Source organism: Pleurodeles waltl, chromosome 6 (genome assembly GCF_031143425.1).
Source record: "Pleurodeles waltl isolate 20211129_DDA chromosome 6, aPleWal1.hap1.20221129, whole genome shotgun sequence".
NCBI classification, from domain to species: Eukaryota; Metazoa; Chordata; class Amphibia; order Caudata; family Salamandridae; genus Pleurodeles; species Pleurodeles waltl.
Genome location: NC_090445.1, coordinates 364,233,963 through 364,255,228, shown reverse-complemented (window position 1 = coordinate 364,255,228; position 21,266 = coordinate 364,233,963). Strand labels below are relative to the sequence as shown.

Genomic DNA, 21,266 nt, shown 5'->3' with positions numbered 1-21,266 from the left:
TACTGAGCGCCTCCTTCTTTTCTACTGAAGGCAAATTCTGATTCGGATTTTCCACTGAAGCAAACACATGCGCTGCTCTTTCCTACTATCTGTCTTCTTCCAAAAAACAACCCTATCACACTTCAGCATGTGAGTAGATGTACAAGAGCTGGACTGGACAAGGGACTGTAGTGATGCCAGACAATTACTTGAGTTCCGTGAATTCCATGAAGGGGTTGCCCATGGCCAGGCTGCATCCTGGCGAGCAGTAACGCAGAGTTGTAAGGTGCCAGACTAATAGGTGCCAGATGTCCCTGGTGCTCATTCTGCTTCAGATAAAGTGGCTCTGGCATCATTCCTGGGGAATGTATCTTTAACAGAGCTCTGTAAGAGAGAGGCCTCCTCATTAGTCTTTCAAGCACCATTGCTTGGATTTCAGTTATGATGCTAACTCGCAGGTGGGACTGAAGCCTTGAAAAAGAGTGGTGAGCATTTTACATGGAGTTGCTCCCTTGCTCCTTTCTGGGTAGTGTTCACTAGTCTATTATAAGCATATGAATCTGGGGCTATCCCTTGCCAAAGCAGGAACAACATCTTTCTGGTAAGGATATGTTCTATACATTCTTATATGTGACAAAACAAAAAAAACATTTTAATAAATCACCCTCCAGAATCCAACCAAATTGCTGTAAAATTATTCAGAGTTGATGAATCTGGAATCGAAACTGTTAGCACGTCGGTCCTTAATAAGTAAACTTACAAAGGGAACCCGTATGGGTCGATGAACTTGTCTCATTTAAGATGTTCTTACCAAAGCTCCAGAACAGAAACAATAATCAATACGCAAGAATCAATAATCATTAGTCAATCAATAATCAATAGAGTCAGTAATTGTCACGCACCCTGACCTTTCAGCCGTGAATAACCACACCTTTAGTAAAAATTTAGTAAGTTTATTTCCCTTATATTAACAATGCTAAAGTCATGTAGATTAATCTCAATATCAAATAAAACACATATAAGAACAATACTGGTGGACCAAAGTGACAGAAGAAACGCAATCTAATCAAGGATTGAATCACAACACATTCTAAAGCAACGGTACAGATCAATAGCAGAGTCAGCTGCAACAAGGATATGGCATACATAAAACTCAGCAAGATAATTTGTCAAAACATTAGTCCCTGTAATTGGTCCGACGTCATGTGAATACCCTCATCTAACCCAGATTAGCATCAGCATGTTGGGCTTCATGCAAAACAATTTAGAACACAAATTTTGGAAAAACATTTAACTAAGAATCTTTCAAAACAGCGCAGTTGGTACCCAGAAAGAAAAAGCATAAAAATGTATTTCAGTCACATTGTCATATCTACCTATCCACTGTATGGGTCAGCAAGCAGAATCAGTCTTCGTCCTCAGGTCATCAATCGATCAGCAAAGCATCAGGCTCAGTCAGACAGTATAAGCCCAATGACAGAATCTCGAGTCTCTTCTTCTCTCAATATCGCAGTAATTCCCTAAAATCTGAATAATTCTCCTGTTGCGTTGTTATATCAAAGTGACCTAAAATAGCCACTGATTCCCTATTGGTCCATTAATCGTACGTTATTACTCGACCCAATAATATTTCTATACCAAATCTATTCATTCTAATATTTCTTCCTTCACATAAAGTTGATTGGTCCGCTTTACGATGTCCTCATCGTCCGGCTCGTCAGCTATCGAAATTGTTGCATCTTCCTCTCCAGTCAGTGTCTTCATTTCTCATGTCCTGGAAAAGTACTTTTCACACACATTACACACCGCTCGATCCATTTTAAGGACACTGGGGGTCATTCTAACCCTGGCGGTCCAAGACCGCCAGGGCTAAAATGACGGGGGCACCGCCAACAGGCTGGCGGTGCCCTGCTGGGCATTCTGACCGCGGCGGTTCGGCCGCGGTCAGAAGTGGAAAACCGGCGGTCTCCCGCCGGTTTTCCGCTGCCCAAATGAATCCTCCATGGCGGCGCAGCAAGCTGCGCCGCCATGGAGGATTCTGACACCCCATACCGCCATCCTGTTCCTGGAGGTTCTCCCGCCAGGAACAGGATGGCGGTATGGGGTGTCGCGGGGCCCCTGGGGGCCCCTGCAGTGCCCATGCCAATGGCATGGGCACTGCAGGGGCCCCCGTAAGAGGGCCCCAAAAAGAATTTCAGTGTCTGCTTTGCAGACACTGAAATTCGCGACGGGTGCAACTGCACCCGTCGCACCTTCCCACTCCGCCGGCTCAATTCTGAGCCGGCGTCCTCGTGGGAAGGGTGTTTTGCACTGGGCTGGCGGGCGGCCTTTTGGCGGTCGCCCGCCAGCCCAGTGCAAAACCCAAAATACCCTCAGCGGTCTTTTGACCGCGGAGCGGTATTTTGGAGGGGGAACTCTGGCGGGCGGCCTCCGCCGCCCGCCAGGGTGAGAATCACCCCCACTGTCTCCTGTTAGTTGGTTCTCATGGAAAGCTTCTGCTAAGCACTTTTAACAAGACAATGAACATTTCATAGTTAGTTCACTCTGTCAGCATTTTTATTAAACTCTAAGAAATACAGCTTCTGCATGAGGCCAGGTAAAACTAGGCCAAGACACTTGCTAAGTTAAAGCCTGCAATTAATAAGCTAGAGCATACTTCTTAACCCTAAATATGACATATTACTACATTAGTCTAGTACGTTTTCAATATTTCATCAGTATTAATCATTAATTAGTACATTTAGCGAACACTGATGGCCACTCTTCGAGGTCACAATTTCAAACGTGTGCATTATTTTTCTCTACGTTCATTTTCTACATATTTCATTATTCAAAATACATAAACAGTCATTAATAATTTCTAATTAAAACACCTGCTTCAGCAAAACCCTCACATGAGAACTCGTCCTACTAGTAAACAACACTCATTTATTATTATTCAGTTTAAGCTTACACCTACAACTCTGCAGCAGATAATGAACTCTCAGAGCGGTTTACCACCATTGTATTTGCAGATAAAGACTTTGTTCTCAAAGACAGTTATGTGTCTATGGTCCTTTGTTATCAAAGGCTTCGAGTCCATCGGAAGGTTACGTATTTTATCCTGAAAACTATTTTTAATTGCTTCAGGAGATGGATATTTTTGTACTGGAAATGATTTACTCGCTTGAGAGAGCTTAATTCCCAATTCTGCCGATGAGTTTCCAGCGGCCCGCCGGCTACACTCACAGGTGGACGCTTCGCCCATTCTATTCTTGCACGTCCTGTACGTGTGCTCTGAAGAGGCCCATCCTGTTTGGCTCCAAAGCCTGACTTGAGCCCAGGAGAACAATGGGCCGCTCATCGCCATAAGACATCTCCCGCTGTTCTTTGGCCACCGGCCATGGCCCCGCTTCAGTCCATGGAGCCAAGAGCAGAGACCAAGCTCTGCAGAAAAGTCCAGAACTTCAAACCTCGACTCACCCTCAAACGGAGAGCAGGGCGGACCTGGGGCAAAGCCCTCACTTCAGAAGGCGGAAGAAAAGAAGCCCGGGTCAGCTGTCGGGAAGTGCCCAGAACCAGTCCGAGGTCCGGATTTGTCCCTACCGACGCTGGAGGTCACTGTGTGGCAGCCGTTGTCGACATCAACCCGGTGCTCAGCGACATGAGAGGACACGCCCTGGAGGGAAATCAAGTGTTCAGGTAATGCAGACTGCGTAGAGGTGACTAATTTCACAGTACTGGATGTATGACGTCCCGTGACATTAATTCCCTAACTTTACCAAACCTTTCAGGCTTGGTCCAGGTCCTCTGTGGCACAAAGGAAAACGCACATGTCCTCCTACTGAGCTCTCTAGGGAGCAGGGGTGGAGAAGGCGGAACTGTAAGGGGGTGATTAGCTGAATATGACTGGGCTTTGAAGGGGCTTTGACAGAATTTCAGCAGCAGAAGGTGGAATCTATTCTTTATCGTGCAAAACAACAATCACCATTCGATTTAAGTGAAAGGAATGACAATGTAGGTAATTGATTTTTCATCATGAGGCCCAAACAGAGTTCAAGCTGCCACCGGTTTAGGATACTCCCATGTCTTGCATCTTGTCGTAAAAAGTAGTCAAAGAGAAATTTGTGGCACCATCATTCGCGATTCAGGGACGCACTATATTTTTCTAGACTGTCCTGTCAGTTTCCACACGAGTGAACCTATGCCTACAGGGCTAATTACATCAATTGCACTTTTTTACAAAGTGCACTTTTTAAGCAATTCTAAGTACTCCAGTGTGCCTCAGATAAGGTAACTGGTGTACTGAGAGATAAATATTCATGAGGTGCTCAGCTGTCAGATACCCTCCTATTATTTATTAGTCATGAAGCACCGCACCGTACAAAAACCTGAAAGAAAAATGACAGTGGCAAGCACAAGTCAACAATCATGATAAACTGTTAGTTCTCCTCTCCTAGGTTTGAGTTTGTGAGTGCATTTTGCGTCATTCACATAAAGCATACTTTTGCAGATATAAGAATAAGATGTAGCAAGTTGGTTAAGCACCTAGAATTAGAATTATGGTTCAGCAATGGGATCTAGTTTTCCACACATCGCTAAGGCATCTCTTGTTTTCATTATTTTTTCATTAGAATGAATTGCAGTCTGGACAGAAACCAATTGACTCAAGGCGACCTGCTGACAATCATGCAATGGTCACAGTCCCATCAATCCCTTGATGGCTTCAGCAATTAATTTAGTGTATGTTGTCTCAGACAGATTTCCTAAAGACATCCATGTTAGTATTTTAAGACTGATTCAGGGCATCACTCCGCTGCGTTTTGGCTAGGTTCATACTGTGCAGTTATCAAAAGCACACACACACACACACACACATATATGCTGTTAGACCTGACAGCCTTAGGGTGGTCATCCCCAACTTTTCGCCTGCCTCCCTCCACTTTTTTGATACTGTTTTTGCTGGCTTTAGGACTCTGCACACTTTATCACTGCTAACCAGTGTTAAAGTGCATATGCTCCTTCCCTTAAAAACATGGTGACTGGCTCATACCCAATTGGCATATATAATTTATTTATAAGTCCCTAGTAAAGTGTACTGCATGTACCCAGGGCCTGTAAATTAAATGCTGCTAGTGGGCCTGCAGCACTGATTGTGCCACCCACATAAGTAGCCCCTTAACCATGCCACAGGCCTGCCATTGCAAGGCCTGTGTGTGCAGTTTCACTGCCACCTCGACTTGGCACTTAAAAGTACTTGCCAAGCCCAAACTCCCCTTTTTCCACACATAAGTCACCCCTAAGGTAGGCCCTAGGTAACTCAGGGGGCAGGGTGCTGTGTAGGCAAAAGGCAGGACATATACCTGTGTGTTTTATATGTCCTAGTGCTAGCTCAGGTGTTTTAATAACATTTTTCACGAGAGTTCATGTATTATGAGTAATGGATTTGTATAGAAAATATTATTAGGTAGAAAAATCATGCACACATTTGAAAATGTGCTCACGATGAGTGGCCGCCAATGTTCTCGAAGGGTACTTATTAATAGTATTAATACGAAATGTTGAGTATACGTTTGATTAGTGTAGTAGTATGTCGTATTAAGGGCTATGCATTATGTATTAGCTTTATTAATTGTAGGCCTTACTTTAGCGAAGGTCTTGGCCTAGTTGCCCGGCCTCATGTCAAGCTGTATTTCTTAACGTTTAATAAATGGCTGTCCTACAGAGTTAAACTGTGATTTTCCATTGTAGTGTTTAAATGTGCTTGTAGCTAAAAGTCTTTCTCCTGAGAACCGATTGCTAGAAGATGCTGTTCTTGCTAAATGTAACATTGTGTGTGTAATGTGTGTGAGACTAACTTTCTCAGGAGGAGAACAATAGAGATACTGACTGGAGTAGAAGCTGCAACAATATTGTTACCCGATGAGCTGGATGATGAGGACATTGCAGGAAAAACCAATTAGCGACATGTGAACGGAGTAGTGGTAGAATTCATAGATTTGAAGTTTTAGTATTATTGGACAAAGTGTGAACATGCGATCCCTTGACCAATAGGGAGTTATGGTGGGAACATCTTAATTGCGAGTTCAAAGTATCATCGACCTGTTTGCGTCCCCTTGTAAGTTTTCTTATTAAGGTCAGATGCGCTAACGGACATGGTAGCAGAGGTGATGGTTTGTCTCCTTAAGAGCTCATCATAGATGTCCAGTACAGAGGTACAGGTACTAACAGTTGTAGGTGTTCCCAGAGATGGTGGTAGATTGATGATTTGGTCTTCTGAGAGTTCATTATTACTGAGATTTGGATTTTATTTTTCAATTATGTTAATTGGAGAGAAAATGTTTAATTAAGTCCAGAAATTACTTTCCCAGAATCTCAGAACTTGATTATGGTTGTTTGAGGATGTTCTCTGCGTTCGAGTGACAGTGTGAATGAAGTTGGTTGCACTTGCACAGCTTATGCAAATTACAGGTGAACTGTGAGGTTTGTGAGGGTTTAGGGAGTTTGCGTACTCCAAATGAGGTTGTAGAAGGATTATGCATACTCCGCAGTGTGAGAGTAGGAAAGTCATTGAACTTCACATGTGTGTGGCGCTTTGTGCTCAAATATTGTCCACGTGGTTGTTGATGTGCGGACCCTGCGCGGTCTAAGACTCTGGATGTTGTAAATAACGTAACTACAAGTTCTAGATGACTTGTTAAGCGGTTCTTTATTTAACGCTTCCCGAACTCCGTCTCCTCGTTCTCACATTCTGCTTACATTCTTAACATTCTACTGTAAACTCCCGGGCGTACCACTTCCACTACATTCTAAGGAACCACAGAAGATACCATTCTCAATTCTAATTCATCCCATACACTATTATTTAAATGTTATTTTAACTTTTACTTGAGATAACTATTTACATTTCTTTGTGAGTCTGTATTTTTCCTTTGTACCATTTTGTAGATTATAACATATCTCCCTTCCTTAATAATTGAGCAAATAGTCCTTGTACCTCGCTGGGCATCTCTTGTTCCTCATCTCTCTCTTTCGTCTTGTTGAATCCCAAGGTTCATTTCCTTCCTCCTGCTCTCTTGGGTTTCCATGATCTATTCTTGGTTTTCCACAGCAAGCCAATTTGTCCATACTCCATACTCTGCCATCCTCCAATTTGACTACATTTCTGTGTACCTCAATAATTCTCTTAGGGCATGAAAACTTACTACCATCTCTTTTGGTGTTTCCCGGTAATTTGACCATTACCCACTGCCCCACTTCCCAGTGCCTATTCTTGGTACCATATTTGTTGTCATACCAACTTTTGTATTTACCTTGGTTTTGCTGAATGCGAACCTTTATCTCTTCATGTTGTACAGTTTGGGGTTTCCCACCACCCAACCAGTTGGGGTTTAATTTGGTCCCTGGCAACCTACCTCTTAGTAATGTGAATGGGGAAATACCTGTTACTAGATTGGGTGTGGTGTGATATGACCATAGCATTTGCTTCAAAGCCATTCCACCCGGCTCCTGAACCACCTTGGCCATTTTCAAACACTCCTTGATCATTCTATTGGTTCTCTCCACTAACCCATTTGCTTGTGGATGATACAAGGCAGTCCTAAAATGACTGACACCAACTTTCTTTAGGAACTCCTTCATGGCCTCCGAAGTAAATTGTACCCCATTGTCAGTTATCAGAGTACTGGGAATTCCTTCAATCATGAACGCCTCTGTTAGGAAAACTATTACCTCTTTAGTGGTTATTTGGTTCACCGGTTTGGTCATTATCCAGTGCGAATGGTAATCTACCAACACTATTAAAATTTTTCCACCTACTCCCACTTGATCTAACGGACCTAAAATATCCATTCCTAACTTGTCCCATGGTCTACTTGGGGCTTTTATTGGTGACAGTGGTACTTTCCTCGTGATATTTATCTTGTCACTGGTAGCACATTTCATACACTCTTTTACCTTGATTTCTACCAGTTTGTCCATTGTTGGAAACCAGTAGGTGGCTCTTAATTTATTTTTGGTGAGGCTTCTCCCTAGGTGCCCTTCATGTGCTAACATAACCAGCTTGACCCACAGCACTCGGGGAGGTACAATTCTCTCACCTCGCATCACCATATTATCTTGAATATTAAGTTCTGATCTCACTTCCCAATATCCCTTCAAGTCTTCCTCTAAATCTTTTGATCTGTCCGGCCACCCTTTGACAATCTTTTCTTTCAATTTCGTTAACACTAGATCATTCCTAATACCTTTATCCCATTCACCTTTTGTTAACCCAGCTAGGTCTATATACAATACTGGTTCCAGGATGTCAGTATCTTCCTCCACTTCTACCATCCTTGGTGACCTGGACAAAAAATCTGCAATTATGTTCCTTTTTCCTTGAACATATTCCACTGTAAAATTGAAATTTTCTAAAGCTTGTATCCACTTCGCTATGCGAGGAGTAGCTCGCTCTCCACCCTTTGTGCTGAATATTCCTGTAAGAGGTTTGTGGTCTGTTCTTATAACAAAAGGTAAGCCCCATAGAAAAAACTTGAAGTGTTTTATAGCCCAATAACATGCTAATGTCTCTCTTTCTATGGTGGAATAATTTGCTTCTGCAACTGAAAGAGACCTTGAGGCAAAAGCTATTATATCCTCTTGTCCATTTGCACTCTGAGATAGGGTAGCTCCTAACCCCTTTCCACTAGCATCTGTAGTCACTATAGTTTTTTTCCTGAAATCAAAAGTTTTCAAATTAGGTGAATTAGCTATGGCTTCTTTTATTTTTTTAAACACTTCCTGACACTCTCCGTCCCAAACAAAAATGGCATTTTTTTTTAATAATGATCTTAAAGGGGCTGTAACATCAGCAAAGTTGTGTACACATTTAGCCATGTACTCAGCCAATCCTAAAAATGACTTGAGTTCTTGCTTACTGGTAGGAGCTTGGGCTTCTGTTATGGCTACAACAAGATCCTATTTTGTCTCTACCCCATCTTTTGTTATCTTATGTCCCAGATACTCAACTGATTTCACCCCTATCTGGCATTTATCCTTTCGAATAGTCATTCCCGACTTCTCTAAAGCTTTAAATACTTCTCTCAAAGTAGAATCGTGTTCTTCCCTTGTAGCTCCATAAATCAGAATGTCATCTTGGAAACATAATGCTTGATTTATGCCCTGTAACACCCTTTGCATGATACGCTGGAAAACTGCAGCAGCAGAAGCCAATCCAAATGGCATTCTGCAATATCTGAAAGCTCCATATGGAGTGATGAAAGAAGTAAGCGACCTGGATGAAGGGTGAAGCTCTACCTGGTGATATGCTGATGACAGATCTATCACACTGAAAATTTTAGCTGGTCCTATGGTGCTCAGCATTTCACTTATTCTGGGCAGGGGAAACCTGTCTACCCATATACTGGAGTTAAGATCTCTCAAGTCCACACATACTCTTATACCTCTGCCCCCCGGTTTTCTAGTAATGACTATGGGGGCCAACCATAACGAGCTTTCTATGGGTTCAATCACTCCTAATTTTTCTAGTTTCATCAACTCCATTTTCAAAGGTTCTCTCATTAAGTATGGGATGGATCTGACTTTGTGAACTACCGGTATGGTACCCTCTTTCACCCTTATCAAATGTTGGTAATCTTTTAACAATCCTAATTCATCACTAAACAATGTGGGAAATTCATCACACACATTATCTTCTTCTTTGGATGTGGCCACTGCTAAAACCTGCTCTTCACTATTCGGATCTAATTTGATACCCAATTCTTTTTGGTGTTTCCATCCCAGTAAATTTGATCCTCTGTTAGTAAAGTACACACTACCTTTCGTCTGTCTGTCCTTAAATGTTATTTGGAGTTCTAACTTACCCTTTAAGGGTATGGGATCGTCATTATACCCACCCGGAGAGATATCAGCAGGCTGTAGCTTGTACCCTTTTTCTTGGAAATACTTCTCGTAAATACTATATTCAATTAATGTAAAAGGGGAACTAGAGTCTGCATAAGCTCTTATCCTCACACCTTCCAGGTCAATATCACATGTAGGATATGATTTGTCACAATGTTTTTCTTCAGCCGTATCTTTTAATTGTAATACATACTTGTTTTTAACGTCTTGAGAGTCTTCAAATTTGTGAATTGGTTTTTTTTCACTATTTTCCCCTTTTTCATTTCTACACACTCGTGCGAAATGTCCCCTGATACCGCATTTTCTGCATACACCATTCCTAGCAGGACACATTGGGTTGTTAGCAAGATGTCTATTATTTCCACACCTGAAACATTTGCTTTTTCCCAGGTCTATGTTGTTGGGCATATTTTTTTTTACTGCTATTTCATGTATCCTACTCCCCTTTTCAGAATCAGCTTCTTTATCTTCTATCTTAGAGTATGTCTTGACCTCCTTAACTTCTTCTATATATGGGGTTTGTTTAATTATCTTCATGCATTCAACCGTGTGTTCTATGCCCTTGGCTACATCAATTGCCTCTTTCAATGCTGGGTTTTGAACTAGTAACTTCTCCTGAATTTTAAGGTTGTTAGTACATCTTACTAACTGATCTCTAATTAATGAGTCTTCCAATATACCAAACTCACATGTGTTGGCTAATCCTCTGAGGCATGCAATATAACTGGCAACTTTTTCATCTTTGCATTGCGTTCTACTAAAAAACTTGTGTCGTTCTAACACCACATTAACTTTATGCCCAAAATGTTTTTCCAATTTTCTTAAAGTTTTTTCATATTCATCTAACACCTCCCCCCCATTGTCCTCTTCCACATCCATATCCGTGAGGCTCTCATATACCTTCCGTCCTTGGATACCTAGATTATGAAGTAAAATGTGTTGTCTTCTTAATGCTGTGAATCTTTCCCCACCAATGGCAATTACATACGAGTCAAACAATTTTATCCACTCTTTCCATGGAAGGTTTGGTTCATCTAACTCACTCAGGAAAGGGGGTGGCTGTGACATACTTGCTGCTGCCATTGTTCTTGAGTGGCTTAAATAGTTCTTGTAAATAACAATTATCTTTAATATTCAATTGTGCCTTCCTTTCAGATTTCCCGAAATGGTTCTGATTTCGCCTACAGTTTTCGTAGATTAGCTGTCTAGTTGTTCATTCGCTCCATTGAACGTGACTCCTCCTTATTGTCATGTGATTTTGCAAAAGTTCCAGGATATTGCCTGATTCACCAGCAATAGCTTGTTACGGAGTTGAATTAGAGTTCTTAACACAGTACGTTCCTATTTACGTTCTTTCATTTAATTGTGGTTCTGTGTTAAATTCTGATACTACACTGTTCTTAATTTTCCGCTTTTCGTGCCGGTTTTCTTACACAGCCTGTGATAATTTTATCGAATGTCTTTACCGGTTCTTTTCCTGGCGCACGCTTTTGCAATACGCGTACAATATCAGTTTACTTCTACAATGCCGCGATTGCCGATGCGAAACAATACTTTGACACGCACCGCTTCTAGCACAGCTATGCCTGTGATACCAATTGTTCTACGGTTCAGTTATGTTTGAGCACACGCATTTGAAATGCGTGTTGACTATCAGCTTGAATTCATCACTGCCGCGATTGTCAACGCGAAGCAAAGCTTCGACACGCACTTTTCCAGCACTAGCTATGCGTCTGTTTCCGATTATCAAAATGTCCAACGCTGCTTACCCTGATCAAAGCAGCTTGTCACGGAGTGTGAATTCTTTCTTGGACGTAGACGAAGTATTTCACCATCAGGGGCAGGAAGCGTTCTCTGTCCCCTGCACAGTTTCTTTTTCCTCTTCCTCGTCGCCACTATTTATGTTGTAAATAACGTAACTACAAGTTCCAGATGACTTGTTAAGCGGTTCTTTATTTAACGCTTCCCGAACTCCGTCTCCTCGTTCTCACATTCTGCTTACATTCTTAACATTCTACTGTAAACTCCCGGGCGTACCACTTCCACTACATTCTAAGGAACCACAGAAGATACCATTCTCAATTCTAATTCATCCCATACACTATTATTTAAATGTTATTTTAACTTTTACTTGAGATAACTATTTACATTTCTTTGTGAGTCTGTATTTTTCCTTTGTACCATTTTGTAGATTATAACACTGGAGTATATCGAAAAGTGTATGAGACGCTTGGGTTTTATGTTGTAATTTGTCTGGTTTACTAGGTTGATCGGGCGTAGTCGAGAAGTCAGAGTGAGAGTCAAAGTCAGTGAAATAATTTTTCGACTGAGATCTGGCGAGGTCTGTGTGCACCAGGACAGACCCACCGATCAGTTGAGAGTAAAATGTGGGAGTCAAAGTTTGCTTGCGAATCAGGGAAACTGAGAAAGAAGGAGTGTAGGAAGTTGGCTCTGTATATCCCATTTCAAAGCAAGAAATAGTGTGCACAGAGTCCAAGGGTTCCCCTTAGAGGTAAGATAGTGGCAAAAGTAGATAATTCTAATGCTCTATTTTGTGGTAGTGTGGTCGAGCAGTAAAGTTATCAGAGGGTAGTGTTAAGCATTTGTTGTACACACACAGGCAATAAATGAGGAACACACACTCAAAGACTTACTCCAGTTTTATATTGAAAAATATCCTTTATTAGTTTATTTTAAGAACCACAGGTTCAATATTTACATTTAATACTTTAAATGTAAGGTACTTCACTTAGATACTTTAGGAACTTTGAATGAAACAATATCATGTACAGTCTTTGTAAAAATGGCAATAAGCTATTTTCAAAGTGGACACAGTGCAAAAATCAACAGTTCCTGGGGGAGGTAAGTAAAGGTTAGTTTTGGAGGTAAGTAAAACACTTACAAGTCTCAATCCTGGGGCATAGGCAGTCCAGTGTTGGGGGTTCAAGGCAACCCCAAAGTTACCACACCTGCAACTCAGGGCCGGTCAGGTGCAGAGGTCAAAGAGGTTCCCAAAACACACAGGTGCCTATGGAGAACAGGGGTGCTCCGGTTCCAGTCTGCCAACAGGGAAGTACCTGCGTCCTCGGGGGCAGACCAGGGGGTTTTTGTAGAGAACTGGGGGGGGCACAAGTAGGCACACAAAACACACACTCAGCGGCATAGGGGGGCGGCTTGGTGCAGTGTGCAAAGCAGGTATCGGGTTTTGTATAGGTTTCAATGGAGGGACCCGGGGGTCACTCTAGCGGTGCTGGCAGGCACAGGGGGGGCTTCTTGGGACAGCCACCACCTGGGCAAGGCAGAGGGTTGCCTGGGGGTCATTCCTGCATCCAAGTTCGGTTCCTTCAGGTCTTGGGGGCTGCGGGTGCAGTGTTGGTTCCAGGCGTTGGGTCCCTTGTTACAGGCAGTCGCGGCCAGGGGGAGCATCTGGATTCTCTCTGTAGGCGTCATTGTGAGGGGCCAGGGGGGTCGTCTCTGGTTACTCACGGGCTTGCAGTCACCGGGGAGTCCTCCCCGACGTGTTGGTTTTCTGCAGGTCGAGCTGGGGTCGTCGGGTGCAGAGTGTAGAGTCTCACGCTTCCGGCAGGAAACGTGAAGTCTTTGGAAGCTGCTTCTTTGTTGCAAAGAAGTAGCTGGTTTTGAACAGGGCTGCTGTTCATGGGAGTTTCTTGGTCCTGTAGTCCAGGGCAGTCCTCTGAGGTTTCAGAGGTCGCTGGTCCCTGTCGGATGCGTCGCTGGAGCAGGTTTTCGAAGGTGGAGACAGGCTGGTAGGGCTGGGGCCAAATCAGTTGTCATCTTCCTCCTTCTCTGCAGGCTTGTAGGTCAGCAGTCCTTATTTCTTCAAGTTGCAGGAATCTAGTTTCCTAGTTTCTGTGGAGCCCCTAAATACTGAATTTAGGGGTGTGTTTAGGTCTGGGAGGGCAGTAGCCAATGGCTACTGTCCTTGAGGGTGGCTACACCCTCTTTGTGCCTCCTCCCTGTGGGGAGGGGGGCACATCCCTATTCCTATTGGGGGAATCCTCCAAACTCAAGATGGAGGATTTCTCAAGGCAGGTGTCACCTCAGCTCAGGACACCTTAGGGGCTGTCCTGACTGGTGGGTGACTGCTCCTTGTTTTTCTCATTATCTCCTGCAGCCTTGCCGCCAAAAGTGGGGGCAGTGGCTGGAGGGGCGGGCATCTTCACTAGCTGGGATGCCCTGGGGCACTGTAACTAAAGGGGGGAGCCTTTGAGGCTTACCGCCAAGTGTTACAGTTCCTGCAGGGGGAGGTGAGAAGCATGTCCACCCAGTACAGGCTTTGTTCCTGGCCACAGAATGACAAAGACACTCTCCCCATGTGGCCAGCAACATGTCTGGGTGTGGCAGGCTGGCAGGAACTGGTCAGCCTACACTAGAAGTCGGGTAAGTATTCAGGGGGCATCTCTAAGATGCCCTCTGGGTGTATTTTACAATAAATTGCACACTGGCATCAGTGTGCATTTATTGTGCTGAGAAGTGTGATACCAAACTTCCCAGTTTTCAGTATAGCCTTTATGGAACTGTGGAGTTCGTGTTTGACAAACTCCCAGACCATATACTCTTATGGCTACCCTGCACTTACAATGTCCAAGGTTTTGCTTAGACGCTGTAGGGGCATAGTGCTCATGCACATATGCCCTCACCTGTGGTATAGTGTACCCTGCCTTAGGGCTGTAAGGCCTGCTAGACGGGTGATTACCTATGCCATAGGCAGTGTGGGGTTGGCATGGTACTCTGAGGGGTGTGCCATGTTGACTTAGTCATTTTCTCCCCACCAGCACACACAAGCTGTGAAGCAGTGTGCATGTGCTGAGTGAGGGGTCCCCAGGATGGCATAAGACATGCTGCAGCCCTTAGAGACCTTCCCTGGCATCAGGGCTCTTGGTACCAGGGGTACCAATTACAAGGGACGTACCTGAGTGCCAGGGTTGTGCCAATTGTGGAGACAAAGGTACAGTTTAGGGAAAGAACACTGGTGCTGGGGCCTGGTTAGCAGGGTCCCAGCACTCTTTCAATCATAACTTAGCATCAGCAAAGGCAAAAAGTTAGGGGGTAACCATGCCAAGGAGGCATTTCCTCACAAGGAGTAGCTGCAAGAGCGAGAGCCATCAGTGAAAAATCTGTAACGTTTCTGAAACAATTGTGTTGCCTTTCCTGTAAGTAATCAGCAGATTTGGTTTTTGGTTTTGATTAGTGCTCACAATTTTTGCATTAGTTTTGTGTGAATCGAACTTTGGGAGGACAAGCCGCAAGACTTTGTCAGCCGCAGTACGTGTGAGTGTGACATCTTTGGAGCCGCACTGGGTCGGTTAGTGAGAAGGGTCGCACACGGATTGGCAGCAGTCTGTGAGAGGCAATTGGTTGAGAAAGTGGGTGAAGGGAATTCTGGGATTAAAACTCACTTCCTGATTTGATTTTGAATAACAAAAGGGTCAAAATGATGAACATTTTCAAAGCTTTAAAGAGTGCTTTAAGGGGAGATACGTATATTACAACAAGTATAGGCAAGGCTACACCGCCAGAAGGTATACCAGCCTACATTGTAATGGAAGAGGAGGGTGTTGTGCCATGTCTTTGGCTAAAGCAATGGTGCAAAGTGACAGAGAAAGATGGGAACTTAGCATTTCCCCCAAATGGGATGTTCAATTTAAGGGTAGGGCAGCCAGACCGTGAATGACACAAGGAGTGCCTGTCAGGATGGTCGAGTGGTCTAAGGTGCTGCATTCAGGTTGCAGTTTCTTCTGGAAGTGTGGGTTCAAATCCCACTTCTGACATGCTCGTGGTTGGTGTACTGTTTTCTTGAGGGCAGAAAATCAGATGATTTCCCTCGCAGGGGCTTCAATGCTTTTCTTCTGGGACAAGAGTAGTGGGTTGATCCTACAGCCCCGACACAGGTTAATGGAATAGTGAGTCCGATGCAGGCTAATGATAGCCAAACACAGAATACGATGCAGAGTGGTCTTAATGCACATACTACTCCTGTAGTGCAAAATCAGGTGCAGCCGCCACAGGTTCAGAGAATATCCCCTGATGTGCCTGTAATGGAAACGACTTCGAACTTAATGGTGCCTATGGAACAGGTTTTCCCGAGACCGATGTTGGTTCAAACAGAACCAACTCCACTTTTACTGCCCCAGGTGCAGCCACAAGTCATGCCGAGATTTATTCCAGTAACAGGGACACAGTCAGACATGTCTTCAATGATGAATCAGAACATGGGTGTTACTCTCCCACAGAGCTTCAGTGCCAGACCAAGCCCAGATGCTTTATCTTTACCTATGACTGTTGGTCCAGCTGTACCCCTTTTTGCACAGATGAAACCTACTGTAGGTGAACAGGGTGCCATGTCACAGAATGTAATGAGGGGAGGACATAACGAAAATACTCGAGCAGTCTCTCTTGTGGGACAGACTTTGACGGATCGAGATCATTGTTAGACCTTAGTCCAATTATAGCACTTCCAGATACTATGGCAGGATCAAACATTAGCCAGAGTTTAAAATTGTTGACACCGCGGACCCCGAATGCAGTTGCACAGTAGGTGCCACCAGTCCATACCAGTAACATTCTGTTGCAAGGTTTGACAACTCAGCAGTTGAATGAATGGTTAGACAAGCTGAATACCCCACAGAGTGCTCCTAAGAGAGAGGAATGTTTGAATTATGCTAGGCTAAGCATGGAAGCGAGTGAACTTATTGAAGGAACTATGGGTGTGAATAGGTTAGAATCCTACACAGAAGCAGAGTGGAGATATTTGTGCCAGAAGATTACAAGGGGGGTGAGCAATGTGGATCAGAAACTAGCAGACCTGGCAGAGAAGTATTGCATAGAAATAGAGAAAACAAAGCATTTGAAAAGGAATGACAGATTAGATTTCAAGACTAAAGATTTTGAACACATGAGATCTGCCGGAATGAAGGCACACCTTAGGGAATTGCTTCAAAGTGCCCAGACTTGGGGAGCCTTAGACACATTGGAAGGCAGATAGGTGAAGATAAGAAATCAAAAAGGGATTCTGTGGAGCTGACTGCAAATGTACAACAAGCCCCAGATCCAGTGAAAATGTTACCAATGAGAGAGTTTCTAGGAGGGAATTTTATTCATGTCCCTTGGAGCAGAAGTGACATTCTATCATTTACAAATGATTATCCAAAATTGAGAGAGAAGCCATTAGAATGGTAGCAGCAGATAGACAGGTTTGTGAAACTTGCAAAGTGCCTGTGGGAGAACTTGAACACATTACTAGAGATAGTGGTTCCAGCTGATTTGTGGATAGAGTGTAAGAGGAGTGTATATTGGCCAACAAGCGAACCAGAGAGAGATAAAAGTACAAGTGCACGGTATCCTGAGGTAATGAAGTATTACTATAAAGTGATTGAGTTTTTGAAAACGAGAATTTCACCCAAGAATATTGATTCGAAGAGGATTGACAAGACAGCTCAGGAAACAAAGGAATAGATACATGCCTATTATGAGAGACTGTTACAGACGTTCTAGCATTACAGTGGTACAATAGATTATAGAAGCAAAGGACATGATTCATTTTGTGTTCAGATTTGTGGAAGGATTGAAACCTGAAATTAGCCAGATGATTAAGAGTCATTTGATGTGCTGGCAAGCAAAGCCGATTGATGATGTGTTGCAGTATGCAAAGTACTTTGGTGATGAGATTGAGTTGAAGCAGAGAAAGCTGAAAGAAAAGGTGATAGTGATGCAGATTAAAGCTGCTCAGACAGCCATGCCAGGAAATTGTCCACAACAGTTAGCACAGCAGCAGCAGGGAAACATGGTATTTCAGCCACAGATGATAGATAGAAGTCACGGAGGTAATATTATTCGTGGTCCAGACTTGGGTTCTCTGGGGGTTCAGAATGATGTGCAAGGGAAGAAGAAATTATTGCCATATCACATTTGCGGAGCTGTTGGAACTTGGAAACAGGAGTGTCCGATGGCAGTGCAGGAACAGTGAGAGGACAGAGAATGAAAGGTCCTAATCCAAATTTTCAAAATAATGTGAATCAAGTGCAGAATTTTCATCCCTTGCAGCAGGTGCAAAAACCACGTGTAGAAATGACACAGCTGCAGCAAATGCAGCAGCAGGTTCCCATGGTACCTAGACAGCAAGTTCAAATACCTCAAGTCCAAGTGGAACAGCAGCAGATGATGCTTTCTCAACAGGTCACAGGTCAGAGGCTTAACCAAAGTAATAACACAGTGCACCAATTCCCATTACACAGTGAGAATGAAATTAACGATGATTGGACGAGTGAAAGTTCAGATGAGAAGGTATGTGTGTTTGCCCCTCCTTAGAAATAGATCAGAGAGTTCCCAACTTTCAGGGATTGCACACATTTGTAGTCTGCGATTCAAGTCAATCACCCCTACTAGGAAGAGACTTGCTGTGTAAGAGCAAATGCTCGATTACCTGTTCAAATGATGGAATTGGGATTCAGATGAATAGTGATGATGAAGGTGACCAGGCATCAGAGATAGAGAGTGAGACTACAAATGAGGAATAACCTCTGATTTAATTTTTCCCAATGTTCACAGTGAAGGAGCTTCATCCTGATGCGCAGGGAACGGTTAAGGAAAAGGTGTGGATTTTGACAGAAAAAGAGGTAGGTCTGATAAAAGGAGTTGAGACAGTTTAAGTTACTGTAAAGCCAAATGCAGTTTTTCCTCAACTTCCACAGTACCACATGCCGCAAGTTGTCCTTATGAAGGGCATCCAAATATTTGCAGACTTTATAAAGCAAGGGGTTTCGAAGGAAATATTGAGCAGCCCGTGTAATTCACCGATAATGGATTTGCAAAAGCCCTGTGGGAAAGTTCGAATTCTCCAGGATTTGAGAAAAATAAATGAAATTGTGGTCAAATGTTGTCCCATGGAGCCAAATCCAGCTGTGATAATGTTTCAGATTCCATGTGATGCTGAGTGGTTCACTGTCATTGATTTGTTGCAAACCTTCTTTTCTGTGCCTCTTCATGAGGACAGCCAATTTCTCTTTTGTTTCAAATGTCTGGATTGAGTTTACTGTTGGTGCAGAATTCCTCAAGGGGTTTCAGAGTCACCTTCCTGGTACAGTACATTGACGACTTACTGATTGCGTCCAAAACAAGGTATGAGTGCAAGTTTGACACTATTGCCTTGTTGAACCACTCTGGAAAGAATGGTCATAAAGTACCTCCGCTTAAATTGAAATACTGTCAAAAAGTAGTGAAATACTTGGGTTAGCAGATTGAGAAAGGATCAAGAAAGATATCTAGAGAAAGGGTTATAACCATATTACAGACAAATCCCTCGACCACTCAGAGAGATGCCAGAATGTTTTTAGGGATGGTAGGCTACCGTCGCCAATGTATTCCAAATTTGTCTGTCATTTCGAGACCATTGCAGAAGCTGACTCACAAGAGTCTCTGATCCCATAGTGTTAGACCAGGATGGAATGAAAGCGTTCACTGAATTGAGAGAGAGTCTGTGCAAGGCTCCAGCTTTGGGTATGCCTGACTACACGAAACCTTTTACATTGTTTTGTCATGAGCATGATGCATGTTCTTTGTCTGTCTTGACACAGGTCCATGGAGGTGTAAACCGCCTAGTTGCACATTTTTCAGCTACTTTGGACCCATTTGCAGCAGCCTTACCAGGTTGTTTGCACGTAGTTGCAACAGTTGGTCAAAGCCTTACATAGTGTGAGGGCATTGTAGTGGGACAGCCTTTGACTATAATGGTCCCTCACTCTATTGAGATTCTACTCATGAGGACTAAAACCCAATATTTGACTGGTGCAAGATTGACCAGACATGAAATGAGTATTCTAGGGTCACCAAATGTGTCATTAAAAAGATGTACTGTGCTGAACACGGCAACCTTACTTCCAAATGAAAATGTTGGCATTGAAAAGATGGAAGACGTTGAGCATGATTGTCTTGAAGTAACTGACTTTTGCACAAAACCGAGACATGATATTAGAGATACCCGATCGGAGGAGAATGACAAAATTATCTTTGTTGATGTTTCTTATCTGAGAGACAATACAGGAACACTGAAAGCAGGATATGCTGTGTGCATAATTACTGGTATTCTGGAAGCTTCCTGGGTTCGAGGAATGTATTCTGCCCAAGTAGCGGAACTTGTAGCCCTTACCAGAGCTTGCCATGTTTCTGCTCAGCTGAAAGTTACAATCTATACGGATAGCCAGTATGGATTTGGAATAGTCTGTGAGTTTGGCCAGTCATGGTCACAGAGAGGTTTCATGACCTCTTCTGGTTCACCAGTAAGAAATGGTGGGAGGATTAAAGAACTATTACATGCTATCCAGATGCCGAGGTGAAATGCAATGCACATCTGAAGTCGCAGTACTTCATGTCATTGGGAAATGGATATGCTGATCAAGTCGGCAAGGTTTTGCACATTGAACTGTATATCGTTCAAGGATGAGTGGGAACTGTTACCTGAAGAATACAAAACATGTCCATGTTTTGGATTGAAAGTAATTGACACCTTGGAGGAATTGAAAATGTTGCAGAATAATGTTGATAGGGAAGAGAAACATTCATGGAGTAAAATGAAATGTGTGCAAAGACAAGATGAATTGTGGGTTTCAGAAGAGGGTCAATTGGTTTTGCCAAATAGTCTGTTGTCTCAAATGGCTAGGTATTATCATGGTCAAGCACATGTTGGGAGGGATGCCAGGATTCGGCTATTCAGACATGATTGGTTCAACCCAAAGTTTAGACAGGTTGCTGAAGCAGTTTGCCATCGTTGTGTCATTTGCCAACAATTGAAAGCGGGGAAAGGGACATTGGTTTATTTGAGCCACATTGGAAGAGCAGGAGGTCCATTCAGCAGAAAGCAGATGGATTTTATTGAGATGCCTGTGTGTGGAGGTTTGGGATATGTGTTGGTGATTGTATCTTTAGGTGCTGGGTTGAAGCTTACCCTACACGGAGAAATAACAGTCTCACAGTAGTGAAACTACTGCTTACAGAACTGATACCATGTTTCAGGTTTCCGATCTTTTTAGAATCAGATAGGGGAAGTCACTTCAACAACAAAGTAATTAATTTACTGTGTGCAGCATTGAACGTTAAGCAGAAGTTGCATTGTAGTTACCACCCTGAAGCATCAGGACTAGTGCAGCAAATCAATTGTACCTTGAAATCAAGAGTTGCAAAGATGTGTCCTTCCACAAATTTGAAATGGCGTGACCCATTGCCTTTAGTTTTGATGTCAATGAGAAACACGCCCTACAGGAAGACCTTATGGGCCGAGCCATGAGGTTGCCAGCAGTGCCTACAAATGCACTTGTTAACATTACAGATGATATGGTGTTGGACTACTTCAAAGGTCTGGATGATATGGTTTGCTCTTTCTTTCAGCAGGT

At 43.3% G+C, this 21,266-nt stretch overlaps 1 protein-coding gene across 1 annotated transcript in view; it reads left to right on the top strand.

The window, feature by feature from the left end:
- Window positions 1-3,397: 3,397 nt before the first annotated feature.
- LOC138299741 (immunoglobulin superfamily member 1-like) overlaps window positions 3,398-21,266 on the top strand; it is a 301,153-nt gene continuing 283,284 nt past the window's right edge. Inside the window, exon 1 of the mRNA XM_069238265.1 lies at window positions 3,398-3,660. The gene's annotated coding sequence lies outside the window, so the exon portion shown is untranslated. The remainder of the gene's footprint in view (window positions 3,661-21,266) is intronic.